Source organism: Schistocerca cancellata, chromosome 8, assembly GCF_023864275.1.
Source record: "Schistocerca cancellata isolate TAMUIC-IGC-003103 chromosome 8, iqSchCanc2.1, whole genome shotgun sequence".
NCBI classification, from domain to species: Eukaryota; Metazoa; Arthropoda; class Insecta; order Orthoptera; family Acrididae; genus Schistocerca; species Schistocerca cancellata.
Genome location: NC_064633.1, coordinates 499,181,167 through 499,193,862, shown reverse-complemented (window position 1 = coordinate 499,193,862; position 12,696 = coordinate 499,181,167).

Here is a 12,696-nt window from a genome sequence, read left to right as displayed (position 1 = left end):
GCGACTTCCAACGAACCTTAGTCATGATTTCAAATAACATTAAACTAATGCAAGGTTTCCTATAACTAATTCTCGGTGCCCTGAGCTATACCCACATAATTTCTGTCTCACAGACCTCTGAAGAGAATGACAACCGCAGACCTCTCGATGATGACCTGTACCATTATTGTTATATCTTTCATCAGTTCCGTCTGAAATCTGCACAATAACCGACAATTAGATGAATGTTATGTTTATCAACTTCAGCTGAATATAGTCCTTCACATTTTTTTTAAAAAAAAAGAACCTAAACGTAAGTATACAACAATCGGTTTAATGACCAATTTTGCTTATAATAATGTAACATGGAGCAGAATGAGGCAATAGTGCACAGTTAGTTAGTAAACAATAATTTTTAATTATGAAAGGAATAAATCCAAACACGTTTATCACTGGTCATGAGAAATGATATAGCTAATATCGGGCACAAAAGCACGGCTCATTGACAAACCCAAGCAGTTGCGGGAGATTTTCATCACTGATGCTTGATCAAAACGACTGAGAACATAGATCTTCCGTTCTTTGCTTTTTCACAGTACCTGCCATTTCTCAGTACTTCTCTGTTAAAGTTACGGTCACCAGGGGTAAACGAGACTGGGTATGTTGCGCTCTTGCTTGTACCACATAAACAGGGAAGTGGAGCCGCCGCCGTTCTTTTAGGACACATGCCTAATAATAGATGTCGCTGTCGCTCGCTGTCGCACACGTGCGCACATGTGCAGCACTTCCGCACGTCTGCACGCTGTGCAGCGTTTGGCCGGCCCTGGTCTGCGTAGTGTCGAGGTACTCCCCTGGAACCAGCTCATATGTAAACTACGTCCCATTGCCAGTGTTCAGCAATTCTAGGACAAGTGATAACAGTTGTGGGGCAGTCTGCCGCAGCAGACGATACAGCAACTTTACGACACCCTTCCCAACAAAATCAGTCAAAGCGTCAGTGTCGGAGGAGGTGTAACGGCATATGATAATTGGGTTCATAGTACCAAGTTCTTCATACATTGTACTCGATTTTGTAATTACGAAGTAACATCACACATTCTGTCAGTCCGAGAAATATCACTTCATTTCCTCCTCTCCTGTTGGCTGCTTCACCCATTTTTGCTACGCGGTGCATACACTACGTTTCTTCCGTGGCTGAAATGTTTACTTCTGCAACTGTAATTCATCGTGTTCGCCTCCTTAGCTGAGTGGCAACGTGATTGCTTAGCATACAGTGGGCCCGGGTTCGAATCCCGACCGGGTTGGAGATTTTCTCCACTCGTCGACTGGGTGTCGTTTTGTCCTCGTTATCATCTCATCATCACCTACACACAAGTCGCCCAGCGTGGTGTCGCCTGACATAAGACTTGCCAGGCGGCGGCCGAACTTACCTGGATGGGGCCTCCCGGCCATCAATGCCACGCGATCATTTCACTTCATTTTTTGTGATTGACCACAAAAAGATGAATAAATCTCGCCTTTAGTGACAAAATTAATCCACAACTACGTTGTGTTACATATAATTTACTGGGCTGAGTTGAGTAATATTTAGAGGCCTTCCTCGTCTAATAAAGAGGTCACGGAAATGGGTCAATTCCGAGCAACCACGCGACTTTACACTAGGTGCTACGTGTTGACGTGTCAGGTGTTGCTCACCATTTACACACAGCCTGGCACAGCAATGGGCCAGAGTCGTAATATCGCCGATGTAGAGGAAAAACAGAGCTGCTGTGGTGTTGGCATACTGATTGTTTCACAACCGAACCATTGTCCTTTAATTGCTTATGTGGCAGAAGATGGTGGTTTAGCAAAATAAGGTAATAATCCTCATTTGTAGACACAGGTTATGCCACCTGCCGGCCTACCTCAACCGCTGCGAACCTCCTATTCTGGAGACCTACCGTTTGAGCCTGGGGCCATACAGCCATTCAAACGCCATTGCCTGCATGCGTAAACTCCTCGCTGCCTGCCTCAGGGCATATTTGCAGACACTGCTGATGCCGCGATCCGTCCCACCTGTGCTGGGCTCACAGTGAAGCTGTGTGTCGGAGGTCAAGTTGTCTCCACTCTGCAGCGCGATCTGCTTTCAGAAACGCTGCCGCCTTACTGTTTTTATTTTTTATTTTTATTTTATTTACTTATTTTTTTTTTTTTTTTTTTTTTTTTTTTTTTTGAGCCATCAACTTTCTGACTGGTTTGATGCGCATGCCACGAATTGCTCTCGTGTGCCAATCTTTCATCTCCGAATAGCACTTGCAATCTACATCCTCAATTATTTGTTCGATGTATTCCAGCCTCAACTTTCCTATACAGTGTTTACCACCTACAGTTCCCTCTGGTACCGTGGAAGTTATTTTCTGGTGTCTTAACAGGTATCCTATTATCCTGTCCCTTCTTTTTGTCATTGTTTTCCATAAAGTCCTTTCCTTCCCGATTCTGTGGAGAACCTCCTCATTATTTACCTTATCAGTCCACCTAATTTTTCAATATTCTTTTGCAGTATCACATCTCAAATGCTCCTGTTCTTTTCTGCTGCAGTTTTCCCACAACCCATGTTTCGCTAACATACAATGCTGTGCTCCAGATGTATCATCTCAGAAATGTCTTCCTCAAATGAATGCCTGTATTAGTAGATCTCTCTTGTCCAGAAATATCCTCTTTCCTAGTACCAGTCTCTTTTTCATGCTCTCCTTGCTCTGTCCGTCATGAGTTATATGGCTGCCTAGGTAGCAGAGTTCCTTAACGTCATCTATTTTGTGATCAGTTCTGATGTAAAGTTTCTCACTGTTCTCATTTACTCTCGTTCTCATTACTTTTGCCTTTCTTCAATTTACCATTCAACATTTCTGTAATTCTTCTTCATTTTCACTGAGGATAGCGGTGTCATCTGTGAATCTTATCACTGACATCTTTTCAACTTGAATTTTAATCCTGTTCTTGAAACTTTCTTTTATTTCCAATATTGCCTCTCCGATGTACAGTTTGAATCGTAGGGGCGAAAGACTAATCCCTGTCTTACTCCTATTTCAATCGGAACACTTCATTCTTGATCTTTCATTTTTATTCTTCCCTCTTGGTTCCTGTCCATGTTGTATATTACCTATTTTTCCCTATACCTTCTGACAATCCAGTCTTTTTCTCGTTTATCAGACATCAGCAAAAACATGCTGTGAGTGCGTTAGCGTCTATAGAATAAATGACTGTGGTTAGGAATGGACCCTTATTCTATAACAGAGAACATCGGTGCTTAACTGTATACAGTTTGTTTAATTTCAGAATTTTTGTCAAAAAAGTACACGAATTTACATACGTTGTGACATGACAATGTTAGAACAGTTGTCAAGATAGCGCATTAAGTCCTGTTTAGCCGAAATCACACTGAACGCAACAGTGTCAAATTTAAATAGAATGTTCTCTACAAGTTGACCAATGTTACGACAAATCATTCGATTCGGGTTCTATGTTTGGTACTATTTAGGATGACAATCAAGTCTACGGAGGATGGTTAGCTTTTGTGGCAAGATGAGCTAAAGATTACTCAAGGCTGCTTGAGCACACAGTGGATGCAAGCTGGTGAACCTACAAGTTTACAGCTCTGCTAGCGGCATTTACCTTAGCTGTGATGATCTGTCAGTTGCAGGTCTGCTCTCGCCCTCTGAAAATCCTATAAAAAAGCTAAAAAAAATTTTATTGATTTTATCAGCAGTAACCGTCCTATGTTTCTTGTTAGGCGAGAAAACATGCACCCATCTCTAGTCTGGAAATATGGCGTTATACACTTGCATAGATGGAGCAGCGTGTATACTACAATGCCCTCTCAGTTCTCATGAGAACAATTAACAATGTCGCTGTTTCGTTTCTCTGCTATCAGCGCTCAATGACTCTTCAGCTAATTTCTAGCTAAATGTCAGCCGAAGTGAACGCAGTGTTCACACAAAATTCCTCTTTTGGCGTCATAGCGAGCATGATGCTTCCTGTTCTACACTTGACGTTGGTTCAGAGGAGAGTCCTCAAAGTTTTAGGGCTTGTGTCTTTCGTAGCAAACTGTCCCCCACCTGTGTCCTTTCGTGTTTCACGTCATGACTTTTTCAGACCAATGGGGGTATTCCTTTCATCTTGTGGAAACTACTTCTGCCAATCGCAAAGGGCCTACCTTGAAACTGCGTCGAAATTTAGCTCCTTTCCGAGTTTTTTCGAGCCCATCGGACATTTTGTGCCCACTCCTGATGCCTAAAAGTTACACTTGTACGTCACAAGCGCACCACAGCCATTTCACATGATCAACTGCGTCACTGGTCTGTTTGTCTCCATCTGAAAATTCCCCAACGCAGTTTTCTATAGAATTTCTCCTTAGCAAGCAGTGTTGGCCCACAACCTGCTCTCCTCGATGTATTTCTGTGGTGTGCGTACTGTAAGACCTTCGGTACACACACCACCAGATTATCTGACTTGTCGCTCTAACGAAGTAGGCGAGTGTCAGCAAAATGTCTCGTGGTCTTATCGTGGCGTGTTTATCTTCTGCCGTTAGGTCAGACGCCAGAAATGCCACTTGCACGCTTAGAGTAGCATATTGACGGAGACCAACTTTAAACAAACTTGATTAATTTTCACACACATTTATTAAAATAATAAAAAGCAAAAAAATTACTTAACTTGGTTCTGGATGCTATTTACAACTGACAATCTGAAGTTCCTTTGGTATTGGTACATTAATCTTATTCTCACGTATATCTCTGATACTTGACAAAAGTGTCTATACATTTATCTTCATGGATATGTACAGGAATATGGTAATCTTATTAGATGCAGACTGAAACTTGACTATAGACTGGTACAGACAAATGTAGAACTCGAACAGACTGTTGCAGACAAATGCAGACTAGTACTGACTGGTGCAGACAAATGCAGACTGACTAATCGGAGGTCTGTAAACTCGTTATAATACCTCACGCGTTCATGTATCACTGCGCGAGTGTGATCTGCGAGGAGAAAAGGTTCTACGTTAGCAGCAATCTCATTGGCTGCGTTACATAATAATTCACGGATCGGCGGAAGCAGAATTTGGTCCGTAGTGCGGAGTAGTGCGGAGACGGACGAACGCTGCGCCTGCGCTGTTGTGCTTAGCGGGGTGTGCTCTAGTGGCAAAGTTGTGTACGCACTGACTACGCGGCACTATGTACACAACAATTTCCCAGTGCATTCGTTGTCCCTTTCGCCATGGATCACTAATCTCTTTTTAAAGGCGTTCCGTTGTACTTGGACCATAACAGCACAACTCGCGCCTCACCCCTAACTAAAACATTTCCCCCAGCAGCTTTTTTCACCTTTTCCTCATCGACATGCAGGATTTCCGTTTGGTGTGTTAATACTGTCTAATCGAGTTTCATCTCTTTGCATTACATACTGTACATTTCAATAGGCAAATCTGTTCATTATCGCTGAAGTATGTCAGGTGAAATACTGATCTACTTGATGATGATGTTTGGTTTGTGGGGCGCTCAACTGCGTGGTTATCAGCGCCCGTACAATTACCCAATCTTTGCTCAGTCCAATTTCGCCACTTTCATGGATGATGATGAAATGATGAGGACAACACAAACACCCAGTCATCTCGAGGCAGGTGAAAATCCCTGACCCCGCCGGGAATCGAACCCGGGACTGATCTACTTGTTACGACATATAAAATCTCTCATGTAAGGTGCTAAATTGACATTCGTTCAGTCTGCCACCTTACAAGCTTACCCATATTTTTCTCAGAATTTCAAATATCTGGTACCATTTTCTATCGTCGAACGATTTTTTCAGGTCGGCTAATGCTATGAATGCATCTTGTTTTCTCTTCAGTCTTCCTTCATTTATCAATAGGAATCTTAAAACAGCCTCTCTAGTCCTTTGCCTTCTCTAAAGATCATATTTTTCCTGGGAACATTGACTTTTCCAAGTTTCATTGTGACTGTTGTTGTTGTTGTAGAAAAATAAAATGAAATTTCAGCAGTGATGTTTCCTTGACTGTTCTTTATACGATTACCAGCCTTCCACTCACTGCCTCGGAGGCCACACCTCCAATCTCTGCTAATGGGATCAGGCATGCCTGCCACCTCTGCATTTCAGTCACAGAGGAACCTGATCGAGTACCATCCTCGAAAATGATAGCTCGACTACAACAGGACTGCATTTTTGTCAATATGCACTATGTTGAGTGCAATGTATTTTGTGGTTTTGGCTGAGTGCAAAGGTAATGGGAATGGCTCTGAGCACTATGGGACTTAACATCTTAGGTCATCAGTCCCCTAGAACTTAGAACTACTTAAACCTAACTAACCTAAGGACATCACACACATCCATGCCCGAGCCAGGATTCGAACCTGCGACCATAGCAGTCCCGCGGTTCCGGACTGCAGCGCCTAGAACCGCACGGCCACCTCTGCCGGCTGCAAAGGTAGTGGCATGTACAGTATAAGACAAGTAATCACGTGGCATGTTCTAAGACTTGCAAGAAAAATATGTCAGTTAAGGGTGAGTAGCCATTCAGGTGGAAGATTAATTTATCGTAAGAAGTGTTATGCTAGTGGATGTTACTGGTATATTTATACGTCCTTATCGCCTTTTTATCTTGTCCCCTTGTCGTATGTTGCATGTTGTTTAGTTGCTGGAATAATAACGACATCGCTTTCAACCCAGAGGATGCTACTGCGGACGAAACGCTAGAAATTTTTAAGTCCAAATAGCATGGTTGCAAACAAGCAATGCAAATAAGTCCAAGCAACTAAACTCTACTGATGCAGACCAGGCAGATATAACAGAAGTTGAGAAGGAAAGGAAGAGAGATTGGTGTGGTCTAAATACTCTACAAGAAGCAGAGAAAATGCGACTAGAATCTGACTCCTGTTGAGTCTAAAATGCGGAGTGTGTTGTTGCAGCAATAAAGAATACAGGGATTTTGATGTAGCGTGAGACATCGAGAAAGATGCAGGAAGCAGAAACTTACGAGAGAGTAGGTAGTAGCTTGAGTCTAATTGAAGCTCAAAGAAGTAACTTTGTAGAAGTTAAGATAGTAGTGTATAATCATCAGCTCCAATAACTTGTAAAACTGTGGAATCTAATGTAGCTCTAGTGCGAGACAAAGTAAGTGTTTGCTGTACTGAAGTAAATGAGAATGAGAGTAACACCATACTGATCTACGTGCACTGCTACACGCCAATGGATGATAATGGGAGCCTGGAAGTGCATGTACCAATCCACTCTGTGTCGCACAGAGTGGAACTGTCGGTGGTAATTCTGTTGTAGACACCACAGTGGATGTTCAGGAAGGTACTGGTGATTTTAGTTATGTTGTGCAGGCTGTGACAATTAAATAGTACAGATACTTGTATTTCCACAGGACACAGATTCATTACTGCCTGTGATGGCACCATCTCTTCAGAAGGTGGAAGGGAGGAAGACAACAAAAAGGAAAAATGTTTGTAATGTAACGATCGGACCAACGAGACTGAATACTTTCTCGAACGTGTACTTGAGGATCAGGAAGTTCATCAAATTGATTATTCTTGCAATTTCATAGGTACTGATGGTAAGAAAAGACGTCTTGTCATTGTCCTTCGGCTGCACACAATCAAACTCGAGGAGACATTATTTCAGTCAGAAAAGAGCTGCAAATGACACATTCCCACGTGTCTTTTGTCATGAAAATTTAAGTACCTAAACTGTGTACGCTGTTATTATAATTCAATTGACAGAATAAAAAGACGTTCCTTTAGTAAGAAAATATACAAGAAAGCATACGTTTACTAAGAGTAGTCAGTCTATAGTTGGCATTAAAGGGAAAAAATGAAACTACCGACCATTGTGTTGTGCCTTCGTACATACATGGTTTTAAGGTTGTGTTTTCTGAGGGAACATGATGGTGTCTTTCATTGCAAGTTCTATACGGTGTGCCAAAGCAGCGTGTAAAGCATACATCAAGTAGACGAGGCATAATGCCAAGCATTAGGTGCAACTGAGTGGAACTATTTGCTGAGAAATGATTTGGTATGGGTAAAATTTTGTCGAGCTTCCACCTGTGTCAAGCGGTTTAAAACCCTTGAGCTTTCGGCCGAGTACTTCTAGGCCTTTGTCAAGTGGTGATTGTCTTTTGGTTAATGCGACCGCATCGCATACAATGTAATGTTATTGTTGCTCGCACGCCTAGCCCGCTTCATCTTTCCGATGGCAGAGTCCCAAGACGTGTATTACGGCAGGCTGCCGGCTTTACTGAGGGTGTGGTCGCAAATTATTATTATTTTACCAGTACTTATAGCCGCGAAAGCGTGCATTCGTAGATTTGTTAAGAAATTTGCAGAGAAGAAAGAGTTTTGGTAATATTATTTTGCTACTATATTACATGACAGTTTAATAGAATGATGGCTATGTGTATAGAATAAAGAGGTAGATTACTTAAAGTAAGTAATCGTAAGTTGTGTGTCAATTAGATAAGAAGCCATCTGATAAACAAAGAGAAATAGTAATAGTGAGAACGAATTGAGCCAAACTATTTACTGCTAGATTACAGAAGAATTTGACAAGAAAAGAAAGTTTGGTAATGCAGTTGTACTATTTTGTAAATGATGATGAAATATGTGTTTTAAATTAAGAAACAACCATTGAAAATTGCGAACATTTTCCTGCAAGCCGTTGTCAACAGCCCAAATAAGATTCGCAATACACATAAAACACAACTGTATTTGATTCCTTTATTGTACAACCAGTTTCGATTCGAAACCATAATCTGGTACCTGTGTCATCGTAATTGGAGCATGAGGCATGACTATAGCTACATTTGTGACTCACGCTCCAGTTACGATGACACAGGTATCAGATGATGGTTCTTAATCGAAACTGGTAGTACAGGAAGAGAACTGGATGTAGCCTTGTGTTATGAATTTTGTGAAAAATGAAAACTGCGGCTTAAGCAGAACTAGTGTTAAAGGGAAATTTAGTGTACTGCATATAAATATCAACAATAAAATATGAATTGAGACAACGCACAGTTGTCACGAGCTGAATCCGAAGGGTCGGATCGCTTGAAGCGGGGAGGCATGTTGTGCAAGAAATAATTTTCTAAGCGCAATTGATTAAAACTGCCACACTTTCCACAGACAATGCATCAGGACTTGGAAGCGGGTCATTTCGGACAGGCCAAGTGAGGGCACGTCAGGGGCTACGTGCTGATATGGCACTGTCAGGAGGTGTCGAGAACTTACCACGCAGCACCACACAACAGAGGGACCAGAGTAACGGCATGATCTACACTGAAGAAAAGCACATCCGCTGCGGTGTGGGTGACCTTGTTGCTTCATGTCTGAGCCGTGCTTACGTGATAGCAGAACAACGATGGGCCAAGTCTCTATAAATACCCCCATTTCTAGTCAAAGGTACTGAAGTCTGCCAGCCACCAGCTCCTGTGGGGGAGGGGGGGGGCGACGTACTATTGTCAGTGAGTGAACGAGTCCACATCAATCGACCAGTCTCCACCTCGGGACTGCGCCACTGCTAACTGCACCCGTGTTCCTCGCACTGCGTCCAGTGCTGTGGTCTTGGCCGCTTGCGCCTGGTGGGCCACCAGTGGGCCCATATCAGCCCCTCATCCAGGAGCCATACCTGGGCCCGTGCAGCCATACAGCCGTGAAGCAGTGCAGCCACCTTCGCCCCTGCCTGCCTCTACACATGTGGGCAGCCAGTACTGCTGCTACTGTCAACAGTCGTCTCATCAAGGTTGGGTCCACAGAGTAATTCTGCTCGCCTCTGCGTGTCCCAGCTTGTGCCGCCAAGCAGTGTAACCTGCATTGTGAGCCACCTTCCACTGCCGATGTAGGCGTCTTGCAGAATCGGTGCCTTTAACCCTCACATCGGCTCCACAATGCTTCAGATTGTGTGGCCAGTCACAGCCAGCCACTACTACTCACAGGCCATCCACAGCCTACATTCTGGACGCACTGATTTCTCCAAATACCACCATGATTGCTGTAGCTCATGGAGAATACACGAATGTTTATCAGAGACGTTCATCAGATTACCCACTCACTTCTCTAGTGCACTCTGCCATAAATGTCTCACCTTCGACCTTTGCAACGCATTTCAAACACTGCCAGTTCACCTTCTGAGGCTTTTTCCATTTCTTACATTAGTTTCCCGTCGTTTCCGTACCTGTAAAAATGTATTTCAATTATTGCATTTTCCTTCTACCTCCTAAAGTTAATGAAAAACAAACACTTCGCGATAGTCCACTGTCAATTTGAAAGTATTCGTACTTAAGACCAGAACAAATTATTAAAATAAGATATATAAATTTACATTCAGGACATATAGCAACATTCATCTTCATTCGGAAGAAGTGCAGATCTACCTGCACTGCTTAAGAACACCAGATGATGTGCCAGATGATTACACAGAATTTAAAAGTCACCAAGACCTCATAGTTTTAATAATATTTGGGACCATTGGGAATACGACTGAATCAACTGAAGTCCTTTCTGACAAGGTGAATGGATTCCAAAAATTTCATGGAACAAAAATGTTTGCAACTCCTTGATTATTTGTTTTTGCCTGGCAAATTTTTTTCGTGTTCTCTTATTTTTTGTATTTTTCACGTCATAGTTACACGAGACTCTGGCAGTTGCATAACTGATTTCGACCAATCAGTGGTCATCATCTGTTTAAAGACACCTGTACCCAATGAGCATTTTGAGACTGACGACACAATAGTTTCCGTGCTGCAGCTTGAACTAATGGACGGCGAGTCACCTCACAGTATTGTCATGAGTTACTATCTTGTACAAAACACTGAGAGTGGACTTCCTTCCATAAGGCTTATACTGAGAAATTCAGAAGTTGTTGAATAGGCCATCAATACAATGTGTATAATCTTGGTACTATTAACTGAATAAACGCGGAAGATGAAGAGGATATACTTAAAATACTTTCATAGTACAAATAAACAGTGAGAAAACGTATTCTGTTTGGTCTCTTGCTAGATGGTGAATATTATTCAGATATGGAATGAGGTTTCTGCAGTTTACAGTATCACTGATGTTTCTCCCTAACAGGACAGGTTGTTTCTTCTGTTCATTGTTATTCATGTTGTCTGAAGAACACTACACGCAAATAAAACTGAACTTTCCATTTCTGTTAACAATTAGATTTTCAGATTATGCAAGGTACCAATGGGTCAGTAATGTCTCGAATTTTTATACTCTCCTTCCTCTATTATAAACTAGAATACATTAAGATGACGTTTAAGATAGCGCACTTTTACAGAATAAAGCGGGAATCCTAACCAATAACAATTTTTGAAGCACATGCAGAAGTGTATTTTTTGCACAGTAATTACAGTTGTTCACCAAGTTTCACAGACAAGTCAGTAAGAATGATTCAGTTCACATCCTATAAGGGATCACTATGTTTGTAACGCCAGTGATCAGATCATTTTGAATTTATAGTAGAAATTATACCTTTGTAAATTAACACGTTTATGTACAAATTTCTTTTAGCTCATGTTTTTGGTTCAAATTGCTATGAGCAATATGAGACTTAACTTCTAAGGTCATCAGTCCCTTAGAAATTAGAACTACTTAAACTTAACTAACCTAAGGACATCACACTCATCCATGCCCGAGGCAGGATTCGAACCTACGACCTTAGCGGTTCCAGACTGTAGCGCCTAGAGCCGCTCGGCCACCCCGGCCGCCCCTTATGTTTTTCTTACTACTCTTTGTTTCCAGGCCGTCAAAAAAAAATGGTTCAAATGGCTCTGAGCACTATGGGACTTAACATCTATGGTCATCAGTCCCCTAGAAATTAGAACTACTTAAACCTAACTAACCTAAGGCCATCACACAACACCCAGTCATCACGAGGCAGAGAAAATCCCTGACCCCGCCGGGAATCGAACCCGCGAACCCGGGCGCGGGAAGCGAGAACGCTACCGCACGACCACGAGCTGCGGACTCCAGGCCGTCAGCCTGAAAGCTACTGTATGAGTTTGCTATTTGTAATTTAGTCTTAGTAATTATCATAATGAATTCATATATTTTTTCATGTATGGGGAAAATAGTCCACTCATGTTTCTAACAATATTTGAGGGATACATTACAGACATAAGACTATAACTAGGCTTTTTTACTTGTTATATACATTGTATCGAAGTTTTATTCTCATCAAATTGTTATTACTTTTCTTGTATTTTTCCACGTTTCACAGAAAACTGAAGAGAGTTGAAAATAGCTAGCAGGCATCATTCTTCCAAAGGTACTTAAAAAAATTTTTTTTTTAATTTAAGTTTGGACCGCTGCCCATGTTACGATATAATACAGATGGTAAGGACAATATTGTTTGTATCCATCGCCTGTGAATAAAACAGATTTGGGACATAACTGATCTCATTCGGCACTTGATTTGGCTTGGTGTTTAAGATCTTAAGATTTTCTCTAATCATTACATTTAGCAATAGTAAGAATTTTATTTAACGCTAAAAGCGAAGAATTCAATCTATCCCCAAGCCCTACACTGGATCCCAATACCGAAATGATTCGTAGTTGGTGCTTATGATAAAAAAGAATTATCATTTGAGTAGAAGGAAATGTCATTATAACAGAAACAAATGTCAACTAAATTTAATGAAGTGTCTGCTATGTGTGATGAACT